The sequence below is a fragment of the Pseudophryne corroboree genome, unplaced genomic scaffold (assembly GCF_028390025.1).
Source record: "Pseudophryne corroboree isolate aPseCor3 unplaced genomic scaffold, aPseCor3.hap2 scaffold_330, whole genome shotgun sequence".
Taxonomy (NCBI): Eukaryota; Metazoa; Chordata; class Amphibia; order Anura; family Myobatrachidae; genus Pseudophryne; species Pseudophryne corroboree.
In genome coordinates this window covers 586,919-600,959 of record NW_026969985.1, presented here as the reverse complement: position 1 = coordinate 600,959, position 14,041 = coordinate 586,919, and the positions used below count along the sequence as shown (strand labels likewise).

Genomic DNA, 14,041 nt, shown 5'->3' with positions numbered 1-14,041 from the left:
GCTCATGTTGGCTATGCCCCAGCCCCTGAAGCATTCAAGCTGATTTCTTGCAGCAGCTGGGCACTGTAACTGCTCCAGAGACGCTCTGTAAGGCAAGTAAAAGGGTGTGGGCCCTGCAGCACTACCTGTAGTTTGCATTGTGCGTTGGAAGGCACGAAGTAAGCAGACGGGAGAAGTCAGGATAGTGCGCAAGGGCATAGAAGGGAGCGGCTCAAGAAAAGAGAAGTGGAAACAGACAGCAAACTAGGCTGGAGAGAGACCTGAGACAAAGAGATCTGAATTATACGAGAGCCGACCAGGGGAAACACAAATTATGCAGTCAAGTTTCCCACATTTGGGGAAAACGCAGAAGCAGCACACCCAGAGTGCAATGGGTGAGCCTTGCCCTGGGAGAAGCACCTTCATGATCATAGTATCTCACCTGGCAGGTAAGTAGGAGTTGGGCTAGAGCTGGGGAGGGTCGCTGCTCGAGCATCCCCCTGTCAAGTAAAGGAGATTCAACTGAGGCAGCACAAGGGAACTCTCATCTGGGGACAACAACTGCAGGGAGAACACATATTTTCAGATAAAAATCTTGGTCATGCTCTGGTTTCTCTTCAGAACGAACAAATCTTTCGCCTTTTACTAAAGATTTCCGTGGAGAGGAGCAAAACCGAGTTTTTATCTCAATTTTTGCATGCCTCATCTTTTTGGGGTTTCTTTTATCGGTTTAAAGATAGAATGAGTGTGCTTTAATGTAAGCTCATTTGCATAGAAATGACAGTAAATGTTTGTTTCTTTTCAAACAGAACTTTCTTGACCATGCTACTTGCTTGAAAGATCTGGGAGCACATGGAATACAGTACAAACCATGCTTATAGCAAGGAGAAGACAGGTGAGAAATCTGCTTTCTTTCAAATTGGGCGCTCACTTTGATCTGAATGAGGACTGCTGGCACGGCACTCAGGCGACAGGTGGAATCTTGGTCATGCTCTGGTTTCTCTGCAGAACGAACAAATCTTTCGCCTTTTACTAAAGATTTCCGTGGAGAGGAGCAAAACTGAGTTTTATCTCAATTTTTGCATGCCCCATATTATTGGGGTTTCTTTTATCGGATTAAAGACAGAACGAGTGTGCTTTCTTGTTAGCTTTAATGTAAGTTTATTTGCATAACAATGACAATAAATGTTTGTTTCTTTTCAAGCAGAACTTTCTTGACCATACTAATTGCTTGAAAGATCTGGGAGCACATGGAAAAGAGTACAAACCATGCTTATAGCAAGGGGAAGCCTGGAGAGAAATCTGCTTTCTTTCTTTCAAATTGGGTGCTCACTTTGAGCTGAATGAGGACTGCTGGCATGGCACTCAGGCAACAGGTGGAATCTTGGTCATGCTCTGGTTTCTCTTCAGAACGAACAAATCTTTCGCCTTTTACTAAAGATTTCCGTGGAGAGGAGCAAAACTGAGTTTTATCTCAATTTTTGCATGCCCCGTCTTATTGGGGTTTCTTTTATCAGTTTAAAGATAGAACGAGTGTGCTTTAATGTAAGCTCATTTGCATAGAAATGACAGTAAATGTTTGTTTCTTTTCAAACAGAACTTTCTTGACTATACTAATTGCTTGAAAGATCTGGGAGCACATGGAAAAGAGTACAAACCATGTTTATAGCAAGGGGAAGCCTGGTGAGAAATCTGTTTTCTTTCTTTCAAATTGGGTGCTCACTTTGAGCTGAATGAGGACTGCTGGCATGGCACTCAGGCGACAGGTAGAATCTTGGTCATGCTGTGGTTTCTCTTCAGAACGAACAAATCTTTCGCCTTTTACTAAAGATTTCCGTGGAGAGGAGCAAAACTGAGTTTTATCTCAATTTTTGCATGCCCCATCTTATTGGGGTTTTATTTTATCGGTTTAAAGATAGAACGAGTGTTCTTTAATGTAAGCTCATTTGCATAGAAATGACAGTAAATGTTTGTTTCTTTTCAAACAGAACTTTCTTGACCACACTAATTGTTTGAAAGATCTGGGAGCACATGGAAAAGAGTACAAACCATGTTTATAGCAAGGGGAAGCCTGGTGAGAAATCTGCTTTCTTTCATTCAAATTGGGTGCTCACTTTGAGCTGAATGAGAACTGCTGGCATGGCACTCAGGCGACAGGTGGAATCTTGGTCATGCTCTGGTTTCTCTTCAGAACTAACAAATATTTCGCCTTTTATTAAAGATTTCCGTGGAGAGGAGCAAAACTGAGTTTTATCTCAATTTTTGCATGCCCCATATTATTGGGGTTTCTTTTATCAGTTTAAAGACAGAACGAGTGGGCTTTCTTGTTAGCTTTAATGTAAGTTTATTTGCATAACAATGACAGTAAATGTTTGTTTCTTTTCAAACAGAACTTTCTTGACCATGCTACTTGCTTGAAAGATCTGGGAGCACATGGAAAACAGTACAAACCATGCAGTATCACAAGAGCCTTTATTTGATCTTTCATGAAGATAGAGCAGAATTGAGGACACGTCAACAATTTCTGCCAAAGGTGGTTCATCTTTCCACATGGTGCCTTTGGCCACTGACACCTTCGTTGAGTCAAAGTCTCTGGCTGTGGTCAGAACTTTGAAAATTTATGTCACCAGAACGGTTCAGATTAGGAAAACAGAGGCTCTGTTTGTCTTGTATGCTCCCAACAGGATTGGGTGTCCTGCTTCCATGCAGACCATTATGCGCTGAATCTGTGGTAAGATTCAGCATGCTCATTCCACGGCAGGATTGCCGTTACTGAATTAGGTGAAGACCCATTCTACTAGAAAGGTGGGTTCATCCTGGGCAGCTGGTCGGGGAGTCTCAGCATTGCAACTTTGCCGAGCAGCTATTTAGTAAACACTTTTGCTAAGTTTTACAAGTTTGATACCTTGGCTGATGATAACCTCAAGTTGGGTCATTCGGTGCTGCAGAGTCGTACGCACTCTCCCACCCGTTCAAGAGCTTTGGTATAACCCCATGGTTCTTAATGTGACCCCAGCATCCTCTAGGTCGTATGAGAAAATAGGATTTTAATACCTACCGGTAAATCCTTTTCTCTTAGTACGTAGAGGATGCTGGGCACCCGTCCCAGTCCATACTGTGTCTGCAGTTATTACTTGTGGTTATACACATGTTGTGTTACGGTTCTGGTCAGCTTTTTGCTGCAATTGTTCATGCCGTTGGCTTGTGTTCTGTTGAATGCCACGTTCTGTGGCATGCTTAAGGTGTGAGCTGGTAAGATGCTCACCTTAGTTTAACAATAAATCCTTTCCTCGAAATGTCCGTCTCCATGGGCACAGTTCCTATAACTGGAGTCTGGAGGAGGGGCATAGAGGGAGGAGCCAGTTCACACCCTTTGAAAGTCTTAAAGTGCCCATGTCTCTTGCGGATCCCGTCTATACCCCATGGTTCTTAATGTGACCCCAGCATCCTTTACGGACTAAGAGAAAAGGATGCCCTTGTGTACTATCCTGACTTCTCCTCCCGTCTGCTTACTTTGTGCCTTCCAACGCACAATGCGAACTACAGGTGGTGCTGCAGGGCCCACACCCTTTTACTTGCCTTACAGAGCAGCTCTGGAGCTGTTACAGTGCCCAGCTGCTGCAAGAAATCAGCATGAATGCTTCAGGGGATGGGGCATGGCCAACATGAGCCCCACACCAAAGGAGGGTGGGGGTGTTTAATGCGAACTAGGGGTCATCCAAGCACTGCAAAAGGCCGCCATGCCCTGCATGCCCCTTTTCTCTTTTTATATGCAGATGAGGGTTCCAGCCAACTTTGGCCCACTGCTTGGATGACATCACCGTATGCAAATCCGTCTGCTGCAGACCTTCCCCCAGGAATGCTTGTACTAGTTGTTGGATATGGTTTGATATTTGATGGTGCTTCAGTATTAGGCAGCCTTCCGCCCTCCCATGTTCATCTGAAAAGATGTGGTCTCCCTGCAGTTGTTGTCCCCAGACGAGAGTTCCCTTGTGCTTCCTCAGTTGAATCTCCTTAACTTGACGGGGGAGGGGCTGCCCGAGCTGCCACCCTCCCCAGCCCTATCCCAACTCATACTTATTTTACATATTAGATCTCTTGATCATGAAGATTGTTCTCACACGGTGAGGTTCATCCATTATATTTTAAAATAGGAAGGTACAAATTACATATTTGAATTGCATCTATTTGCTGGATTCAAATGCCCCCCCCCCCTTCCTTTCTCAATTGTGCCCGTCAGCAGCTATTCTAAGGTTGCTGCCAATGGGTGTGACACATTAATTTCTTCTGTGGGGTACACTGGACTCCACAAGGATTCACATTGGGGTGTAGAGTAGGATCTTGATCTGAGGCACCAACCGGCTCAAAGCTTTTGACTGTTCCCAAGATGCTCAGCGCATCCTCCTCTATAACCCCGCTTCCATGAACAGGGAGCTCAGTTTGTAGTTGGTGCCTTCAGTAGCAGGCCACTTAACAGGGGCCTGCCTCAGGCAGCCTATTCTTAGCTATTAATTTTGACAAGAAAAGAAGAACTTGTTTTATGAGAATCTACAAGGGCTGCAGCAGGCTAGGTCTAATAGACATCTTTACTGCAGCTTCATCACTCCCAGCAGCGCTGTATACTCCCGTGCCCTGGTTGCTGGGTCACTGCAGCGGAGGCTCCGGTTTCTTCCTAAGGTCAGTCACACACACACCGCCCTTCCGGATCACGAGGCCGCTGATTAAGGGGAGCGTGGCCGTAGGGGGTGGGCCGTGTGCGCACTGGGGTGGACACTGATTACTGGGCAGCCGCTCCACTAGCCACCAGGTACAGTTAAGGAGCACAGGTCTGGGGGTTTTTCTCCTATATTAACCCAATTTTGTACTGCCCGCAGCGCATTGTGATAGGTAATAGGGCCTGATTCAGGTTGGATTGCAATCACAATAAGCGATCCAACTGCAAAAATTGCTAAGAGCATACGCATGTGCCTGCATGCGATCGCCTCTGCCTGTCAATCGGGGCAGGGGGGGAGAGTGGGGTCAGCAACACTCCATTTCCAGGTCAGGGATGGAGCAGTGCGGGGGCAAGGCTTCAAAATGGGGTCTGCAATGGAGGAGACACAGGGGGCGTGGTCACAGCGGCTGTATGACATCACATTCAGCCGCTGTGATCACAAAAATGGTGGCGGCTTCCTGCGCGCACATACAGTCTGCACCAGCAGGAGGCTACACCATTGTTTATGATCACGCTGAACTGCAGTGCGACTGCAATTACAGCATGGTAAAAAAGGGAGGTGTCATACTGGGTGGCCATGCCCTGTCACTGTGCAGGAGCCAGCACCGCTTACACACTAGTCCCCGGGTGCAGCCCCCAACCCCCGGGACACCCGGAGCAACAAAATGTAGATTCAGGCCACCAGGCCACGCCCCTACCTATGAAATCATGCCTCCTTTTTACCATTGCGCTGCTTATTTGCACGCACTGCATTACAATCTCCCTCGCCACCTCTCTGGGGGTCACCAGTGATAGTGACACCTCTGCCATGCTTGTAGCAGCTGGTCCAAAGATCTATGCCTCAAGCCCTGAGTGTTTGCCCTTGTGACTTGTTGATCATCATAGCGAAGCAGATGCTTACAGAAAACTGCAGGGGCTTAGATTGAAAATAAAAAAAATTGATGGGTATAAGGTAGAGAGGAGCGGGTTCGGTTCTCCGAGAACCGAATTCCCCACGAACTCCACGTGGTTTACACTGGTCTGAGGCAGGCTCGGTTGTTCCCGCCTGACTCGGAAAACCTGAACAAGGGAAAATGTCATCATCCCGCTGTCGGATTCTCGCGAGATTCGGATATTATATATAGAGCTGCGCGTTGCCGCCATTTTTACTCGTGCATTGAAGAGAGAGCGGAGAGGACGTGGCTATGTTCTCTCAGTGGAAATCTCAATATCAGTGCTCAGTATCAGTGGTTACTTATTGCTGCTCAGTAATACTAGTAGTGTGTCTCTCCTGCTCAGTGTCAGTTCTCAGTAGTATCCTCATCAGTGCTCAGTATCACTGCTCATTGTCTTGTGCTGCATTGTGGTGCTCAGCATACTACAGTACATTACTAATAGTCCAGTGCTGCATCTTGCTGCTCAGTGTCAGTTCTAGTATCCTCATCAGTGCTCACTATCACTGCTCATTGCATTGTGGTGTTCTGTATACTACAGTAATATAGTAACATATAGTAACATAGTTTTTGAGGTTGAATAGAGGCAAATTGCCCATCGTGTTCAACCTGTTTTAAGTTGTGATGATTCTACATACTTGCTGAATAATGTTTTATGACTAGTTAGCTACTATAACTCATGTTACCCCCGGATTAACCATGTTGATATTTTAAGTATTATAACCTTGGATAGCTTTTTCATTCAGAAATGTATCCATTCCTTTTTTAAATCCAATTACAGAGTCCGCCATTACCACCTTCCCTGGCAGGGAATTCCACATCCTGATTGCCCTAACAGTGAAGAACCCTTTCCTCCATTGCATTCTGAACTTTCCTCCAGTCGCAGCGAGTGACCACGTGTTCTTTTAATAAATAATTCCTCTGATAACTCTTTGTTATGTATCTTTACATATTTGAAGATATTAATAATATCTCCTCTTAGGCACCTCTTTTCTAGTGTATACATATTCAGCCTAGTAAGTCTTTCCTTATAGTCCAGTACTTTTAGGCCTTTAATCAATTTAGTCTTCAGGATCTCTCGGACTTCCATGAGCAGCAGAGTAGTGCAATGGAAGGATGCTGGGCCCATAACCCAGAGGTCGATTAATCGAAACTATCCTCTGCTATGTGCATTTTTTTTTTATAATTAAAGTAATCAAAAACTGGGATTGATATTTTGGCTCTTTTATTTTTACTTAAAGTACAATAACTTTTATCATTTTAATTTGTTTTAATAGTATATTATCAGCATTGTTTTCTTTAAAAAATCCACTTAATATTCTTTACCCTATTCCTGAAATGGTAATTGACAAAAACAAACTACATTGTCACCAGAAGAGCAATGCAAAATGTACAAGTGATATATTAAAATCATCTTCCATCTTGAATTTCAATGATGCATTGGGACAACAATTTTGTGAGAAACATCTTCACCCATAAAGAAAGATTTTCTTAATTCCTTATCTGTGTGCTGATTAGATATTACCTTGTTTTCACATTAAACAGACTTCCACATGAGAAAGCAGCAAGGATGCAGTAACGTTTATGTTTCCTGGTGTCAACCTGTATTATTTCAGTAGACATTGAAATGAGGATGCATCTTGCTGCCTTTCCAATGTAGCAAGTTTAATTCAGTAATAGGTGAAAAAACATTCCTACAAAGGTGTTAATAAGAGACTTGGCTTTGTGGACACTTTTCAGAGAGCAAATTTGTTAGCATAAAAATAAAGTCAGAAAATGAAGAGCTGTTTAATCACTCAATTGGACTTTTCTGCCAGCATAATTTTTTTTTCTCTGCAACCCACTGCTAAATTGTGCTTCCTAGCTGTTTTTTATAAAATAACTTAATCAAATCTAACTCTGATTACATCAGAGAAGGCCAGGTACCCTACACCATAAGAGGGGGTTTGAAATTTTGACTTGTCTACTTAAAGATCACCAAAATCTGATCACAAGGTCAATTACATCCCTGGGTGGGATTGAACCACCAATCTTTTGGTTAATAGCCAAACATGCTAACCGATTGCACCACAGAGACACCTCGTAAAAGTATATACTGACAAAGGCTAATAAGCATTCATTTAGAACGTTTCCTAGAAAAACTTTAAAAAGTCAATAATCTGGAGAGTTTTTGTAAGAAACACATTGGTACTTTCCCATGATGAGTGAGTGCTTCAGGATCTCTTGCACTTACATGAGCAGCAGAGTACTGCAACGGAAGCATGCTGGGCCCATAACCCAGAGGTAGGCAGATTGAAACTATCCTCTGCTATATGCATTGTTTTTTGTTAATTAAAGTAATCCAAAACTGGGATTGATATTTTGGCTCTTTTATTTTTACTTAAAGTACAATAACTTTTACCATTTTAATTTGTTTTAATAGTATATTGACAGTATTGTTTTCTTTAAAAAATCCACTTAATTTTCTTTACCCTATTATTAAAATGGTAATGGACAAAAACAAACTACATTGTCACCAGAAGAGCAGTACAAAATGTACAAGTGATATATTAAAATCATCTTTCCAGCTTGAATTTCAATGATGCTTTGGTGCAACAATTTTGTGAGAAACATCTTCACCCATAAAGAAAGATTTTCTTAATTCCTTACCTGTGTGCTGATTAGATATCACCTTGTTTTCACATTAAACAGACTTCCCCATGAGGAAGCAGCAAGGATGCAGTGACGTTTATGTTTCCTGGTGTCAACCTGTATTATTTCAGTAGACATTGAAATGAGGATGCATCTTGCTGCCTTTCCAATGAAGCAAGTTTAATTCAGTAATAGGTGAAAAACCATCCCTACAAAGGTGTTAATCAGAGACTTGGCTTTGTGGACACTTTTCAGAGAGCAAATTTGTTAGCATAAACATAAAATCAGAAAATGAAGAGCTGTTTCGTCACTAAATTGGACTTTTCTGCCAGCATAATTTTTTTTCTCTGCAACCCACTGCTAAATTGTGCTTCCTAGCTGTTTTTTTATAAAATCACTTAATCAAATCTAACTCTGATTACATCAGAGAAGGCCAGGTACCCTACACCATAAGAGGGGGTTTGAATTTTTGACTTGTCTATTTAAAGATCACCAAAATCTGATTACAAGGTCAATTACATCCCTGGGTGGGATTGAACCACCAACCTTTTGGTTAATAGCCAAACATGCTAACCGATTGCGCCACATAGACACCTTGCAAAAGTAGATACTGACAAAGGCTAATAAGCATTTATCTAGAACGTTTCCTAGAAAAACTTTAAAAAGTCAATAATCTGGAGAATTTTTGTAAGAAACACATTGGTACTTTCCCATGATGAGTGAGTGCTTCAGGATCTCTTTCACTTACATGGGCTATTAACCAAAAGGTTGGTGGTTCAATCCCACCCAGGGATGTAATTGACCTTGTGATCAGATTTTGGTGATCTTTAAGTAGACAAGTCAAAATTTCAAACCCCCTCTTATGGTGTAGGGTACCTGGCCTTCTCTGACGTAATCAGAGTTAGATTTAATTAAGTGATTTTATAAAAAACAGCTAGGAAGCACAATTTAGCAGTGGGTTGCAGAGAAAAAAATAACATTTTAAACCTACCGGTAAATTTTTTTTCTCGTAGTCCGTAGAGGATGATGGGGACTCCGTAAGGACCATGGGGGATAGACGGGCTCCGCAGCAGACATGGGCACTTTAAGAAAGACTTTAGATCTGGGTGTGCACTGGCTCCTCCCTCTATGCCCCTCCTCCATACCTCAGTTAGAGAAACTGTGCCCAGAGGAGACGGACAGTACGAGGAAATGATTTTTGTTAATCCAAGGTCAAGATTCATACCAGCCACACCAATCACACCGTATAACTTGTGATATACAACCCAGTTAACAGTATGAAAACAACATAGCATCAGTCCAAGACCGATGAAAACTAACATATAACCCTTATGTAAGCAATAACTATATACAAGTCTTGCAGAAGTAGTCCGCACTTGGGACGGGCACCCAGCATCCTCTACGGACTACGAGAAAAAGATTTACCGGTAGGTTTAAAATCTTATTTTCTCTTACGTCCTAGAGGATGCTGGGGACTCCGTAAGGACCATGGGGATTATACCAAAGCTCCCAAACGGGCTCCTGCGGATGACTCTGCAGCACCGATTGAGCAAACAGGAGGTCCTCCTCAGCCAGGGTATCAAACTTATAGAACTTTGCAAAGGTGTTTGAACCCGACCAAGTAGCAGCTCGGCACAGCTGTAGTGCCGAGACCCCTCGGGCAGCTGCCCAAGAAGAGCCCACCTTCCTAGTGGAATGGGCCTTGACTGAATTAGGCAACGGCAATCCCGCCATAGAATGCGCCTGCTGAATCGTGTTACAGATCCAGAGAGCAATAGTCTGATTTGAAGCAGGGGTGCCAATCTTGTTGGCTGCATACAGGACAAACAGTGCTTCTGTTTTTCTGACTCTAGCCGTTCTGGCCACGTAAATTTTCAAAGCCCTGACCACATCAAGGGACTCGGAATCCTCCAAGTCACGCGTAGCCACAGGCACCACAATAGGTTGGTTCATATGAAAGGATGAGTCCACTTTTAGCAGGAATTGAGGACGGGTCTGCAATTCCGCTCTATCCATATGGAAAACCAGATAGGGGATTTTATGTGATAAAGCTGCTAATTCCGACACTCACCTAGCGGAAGCCAAGGCTAATAACATGACCACCTTCCAAGTGAGATATTTAAACTCCACCATTTTAAGTGGTTCAAACCATAACCTTAACACCACGTTAAGGTCCCAAGGGACCACCGGAGGTACAAAAGGAGGCTGAATATGCAGTACTCCCTTCACAAAAGTTTGTACTTACTTCAGGAAGAGAGGCCAATTCCTTTTGAAAGAAAATGGATAAGGCCAAAATCTGAACCTTAATAGAGCCTTATTTTAGGCCCAAATTCACTCCAGTTTGTAGGAAGTGAAGGAAGTGGCCCAGGTGGAATTCTTACGTATGAGCATTCCTGGCCTCACACAAAGAAACATATTTTCGCCATATACAGTGATAATGTTTAGATGTCACGTCCTTCCTAGCCTTTATTAGCGTAGGAATGACCTCATCTGGAATACCCTTTTCCGCTAGGATCCGGCGTTCAACCGCCATGCCGTCAAACGCAGCCGCGGTAAGTCTTGGAACAGACAGGGCCCCTGTTGCAACAGGTCCTGTCTTAGAGGAAGTGGCCACGGATCTTCTGTGAGCATTTCCTGCAGATCTGGATACCAGGTCCTTCGCGGCCAATCTGGAACAATGAGAATTGTTCTTACTCCTCTTTTTCTTACTATTATCAACACCTTGGGTATGAGAGGTAGAGGAGGAAATACATAGACCGACCGGAACACCCACTGTGTCACTAGGGCGTCTACAGCTACTGCCCGAGGGTCTCTTTACCTGGTGCAATACCTCTGTAGCTTTTTGTTGAGGCGGGACGCCATCATGTCTATCTGGAACAGTCCCCACCGACTTGCAATCTGTGCGAAGACTTCCTGATGGAGTCCCCACTCTCCTGGATGTAGGTCGTGTCTGCTGAGGAAGTCTGCATCCCAGTTGTCCACTCCCGGAATGAACACTGCTGACAGTGCGCTTTGATAAAGCTAAATATTTATCTTATTTAAAACCCTTTGTGAGGTCTAAGAACACTGTACGCTATTTGCGTATGGAGTACCGTAAGGGTACGCTCGTTGCGTAACAATCGCTTAGCCGTGGTCGAGACGCTCAAGCGTCACGTTCGCTCACGGCCAAGAGATCACAGGCAGGCACGCTATTGGCTGCTGACTAACGTAATGGTTCGCTATAGCGTAACGGACGCTGTATCGGGAGCGGGCTGCTCGAGCGATACAGACGCTCATGAGAATACGCTGTTGGTATCGGGCACACTTATAGGTGAGCGACTACCGTAATGCTACGCTATCAGCGTAGCGGACGCTCGAGACCACGAGGAGATCACGAGCGGCGCCGACGCTCACAATGTTAAACCTTTATGTCTAAACCACAAACAATGTAATTTGCTGTAAAACCTTAGTGTAGAGATAGGGTGTAAATGCAACACTGTATAACCTTATTAACTCAAAAGCTGTTCGAGCGTCACCGACGCTCTGAGAATACTTAACACTATAAGAAATACACAAATACCGTGCTTAGGGTCCAACGCCTAATATATATATTATGAATGTTATACTTGCAAAAGAATTAATACAATACAAGTCATACACTACAATATAACATAGACTAACTAACCAGGTAACTACACAGTAAATACAATACAAGTACGTTTAAGAGAAAATGAGAGAAAGAGAAGAGAGAGAGAGAAAGATATGGCCCATAATAACAAGAAAAGACAATATGATTACGGAGAAAACTTACGCACAAAGGAAACGATCGCATGCGCCTCTGGACATCCAGCTCCCGATTTTCAGCAATGATAACCGATGAAGAGTGAGTGCTGGATGTGATCGGCCTGTCTATTTATGCCCCACACACAATACAATTCAATGGTCCCTACAATCTCATTGTTCATTGGACACAGGAATTCGTCTTCGCATTATAACAAAAGGTCATAGGTTGATTCATACAGGTGGGCTGTGACTATTTCCAACAGCTCAGGTGGGAGGGAAACTGGGTTTCCCGCCGCATGGATAAGTAAGTGCAAATACAGTAAATGTTCATAAACTTCTTATGTCCATAACTATTCGCACGAGCGATTGATCCGCTTCAAACCAACACCGGAATATTGCTAATTAAATACTCTTCCGATGGATACTAAACACCACTGTATTACTCCTGTCTGACCCTTCGTATCAAACAATGAGGGATCTCTCTGTCCAGGAACATACTACATTAACTAAACTTTCAGAATCTATCAAAGGGACCATAATCTACAAAATGCATTATATGGTGAAAATATGTAACGAAAGAGTCGCCCGCTAGACGCACACAATCTCTACCGTAAATGTGCATACCGTGCGCCTGCGGGTGCCCGCAACAGCGAGTATGCGCACGCACGGGAGAGCGCACGCATGCGCAGCAGGGACACATATGAGGTGCAAATATGGCAGTGTGCATCGTGATATTTTTCTGACTTTGACAGTCCACCCTTTGGCAGTCAACAATAACTGCCACTTCCTAAAACATTTCAAAAAGAGAAAAATATATGTCAGGGGTTAATACATTTACATGGTTGGGTAGGGGAGGAGAGGAGAAGGTAGGAAAAGGGTATGACCTAGTGAGATAGCAGAAGCATGTGTGTATGAATCCATGTTTGGGGGGTCATGTATCATCGTGCCGTACGTGTTTTAAATCAAGCTTCGAGGTATTGCGAAGTATACATTTGAATTCCTTTTTATCCCGTGGTACGGGTCTGTGGATGGGCTGTCAAACTTTACCGAGCTTTTTTCGGATTTTGGTTGTAACAAAAATGGGGAGCACATTTTAGTTGATGATACATGAATGGGGGAATATGTGATTGCTGATATCTGTGCCTGTATTCCCTATACTATGTGTGTAATTACCTGAAGGTTGTAGAGATGAAGAAAATACATAATTACGGTAAATGCAGTGGTATTCTATGTCAGGTTAATGAACATTCGTCGATTGAGGTCTTGTTTGGTGTCTGTTGAATGCAGTCTTCTTTGTGCTTTTGCCCATAAGGTGCGAGCAAAAAGCTTTGTCAATGTCCATAGATTTACAAAAGTGTTGGGCTAGCGTAATTTTAAAATTTCTAGGGAAACTGGGGATCTATGGCATAGTTCATCAAAAATCTGTGTATAAGGTTGTCAAAACTTCTTCTTTAATCCATCTGTTGTCTGTATATCGGCTCATCAAATTCCTCGTCCAAGTGGGTCTTTTTACCTCAGAGGAAAACGGAAAAACAGGTGAAAGAAACGGACCGTAGAAATCGCATTACAATTCCCTCACTCCTTAAACTCATCACCCTGGTACTTCGTTTGCACTTCGTTAAAGCCTGACCGCATCTAAATATCAAGCCAATCGTTATGATAACACCTAAGATACATAGGAGAAACTTCCCTACATCCGTTATAACTCCTTGAGCCCATTCTCCTAAACCGGAGAACCAATTTCGCGGGTTCAACCATGACACCCAACTAGTCAGCTCATTACTCACAGCAGCAAGGGTGAGATTGTGTCTCCTGCGAAATTCCCACTTCAATTGGAGAATATCGTCCATCTTTTGGTCTATGACCTCGACCGGGTCCTCGGTACTATTCGTTATATATGTGCAGCATTTCACGCCGTACTGCGTTGCCAGTGTGACACAATATTCACCTGTTACTGCTGTGAGATAATTGAGAATCATTCTATGCTGAACTAGTTCTGTTTTATAAGCTTGAAGTTCTCTTC

General features: G+C 43.4%; 7 non-coding genes across 7 annotated transcripts; 5 read left to right on the top strand and 2 right to left on the bottom strand.

Annotated features, from left to right (window-relative positions):
* Positions 1–273: 273 nt before the first annotated feature.
* LOC135019031 (U1 spliceosomal RNA) lies at positions 274–436 on the bottom strand. Its single transcript, XR_010216644.1, has one exon. It is a non-coding gene; the product is annotated as a U1 spliceosomal RNA (small nuclear RNA).
* Positions 437–580: 144 nt separating this feature from the next.
* LOC135019076 (U5 spliceosomal RNA) lies at positions 581–697 on the top strand. The gene has a single exon (XR_010216676.1). It is a non-coding gene; the product is annotated as a U5 spliceosomal RNA (small nuclear RNA).
* A 270-nt stretch (positions 698–967) lies between these two features.
* Positions 968–1,083, top strand: LOC135019075 (U5 spliceosomal RNA). Its single transcript, XR_010216675.1, has one exon. It is a non-coding gene; the product is annotated as a U5 spliceosomal RNA (small nuclear RNA).
* Positions 1,084–1,369: 286 nt separating this feature from the next.
* Positions 1,370–1,485, top strand: LOC135019064 (U5 spliceosomal RNA). Its single transcript, XR_010216665.1, has one exon. It is a non-coding gene; the product is annotated as a U5 spliceosomal RNA (small nuclear RNA).
* A 274-nt stretch (positions 1,486–1,759) lies between these two features.
* LOC135019080 (U5 spliceosomal RNA) lies at positions 1,760–1,875 on the top strand. The gene has a single exon (XR_010216680.1). It is a non-coding gene; the product is annotated as a U5 spliceosomal RNA (small nuclear RNA).
* Positions 1,876–2,150: 275 nt separating this feature from the next.
* On the top strand, positions 2,151–2,266 carry LOC135019107 (U5 spliceosomal RNA). The gene has a single exon (XR_010216706.1). It is a non-coding gene; the product is annotated as a U5 spliceosomal RNA (small nuclear RNA).
* Positions 2,267–7,628: 5,362 nt separating this feature from the next.
* Positions 7,629–7,702, bottom strand: TRNAN-AUU (transfer RNA asparagine (anticodon AUU)). The gene has a single exon. It is a non-coding gene; the product is annotated as a tRNA-Asn (tRNA).
* Positions 7,703–14,041: the final 6,339 nt, after the last annotated feature.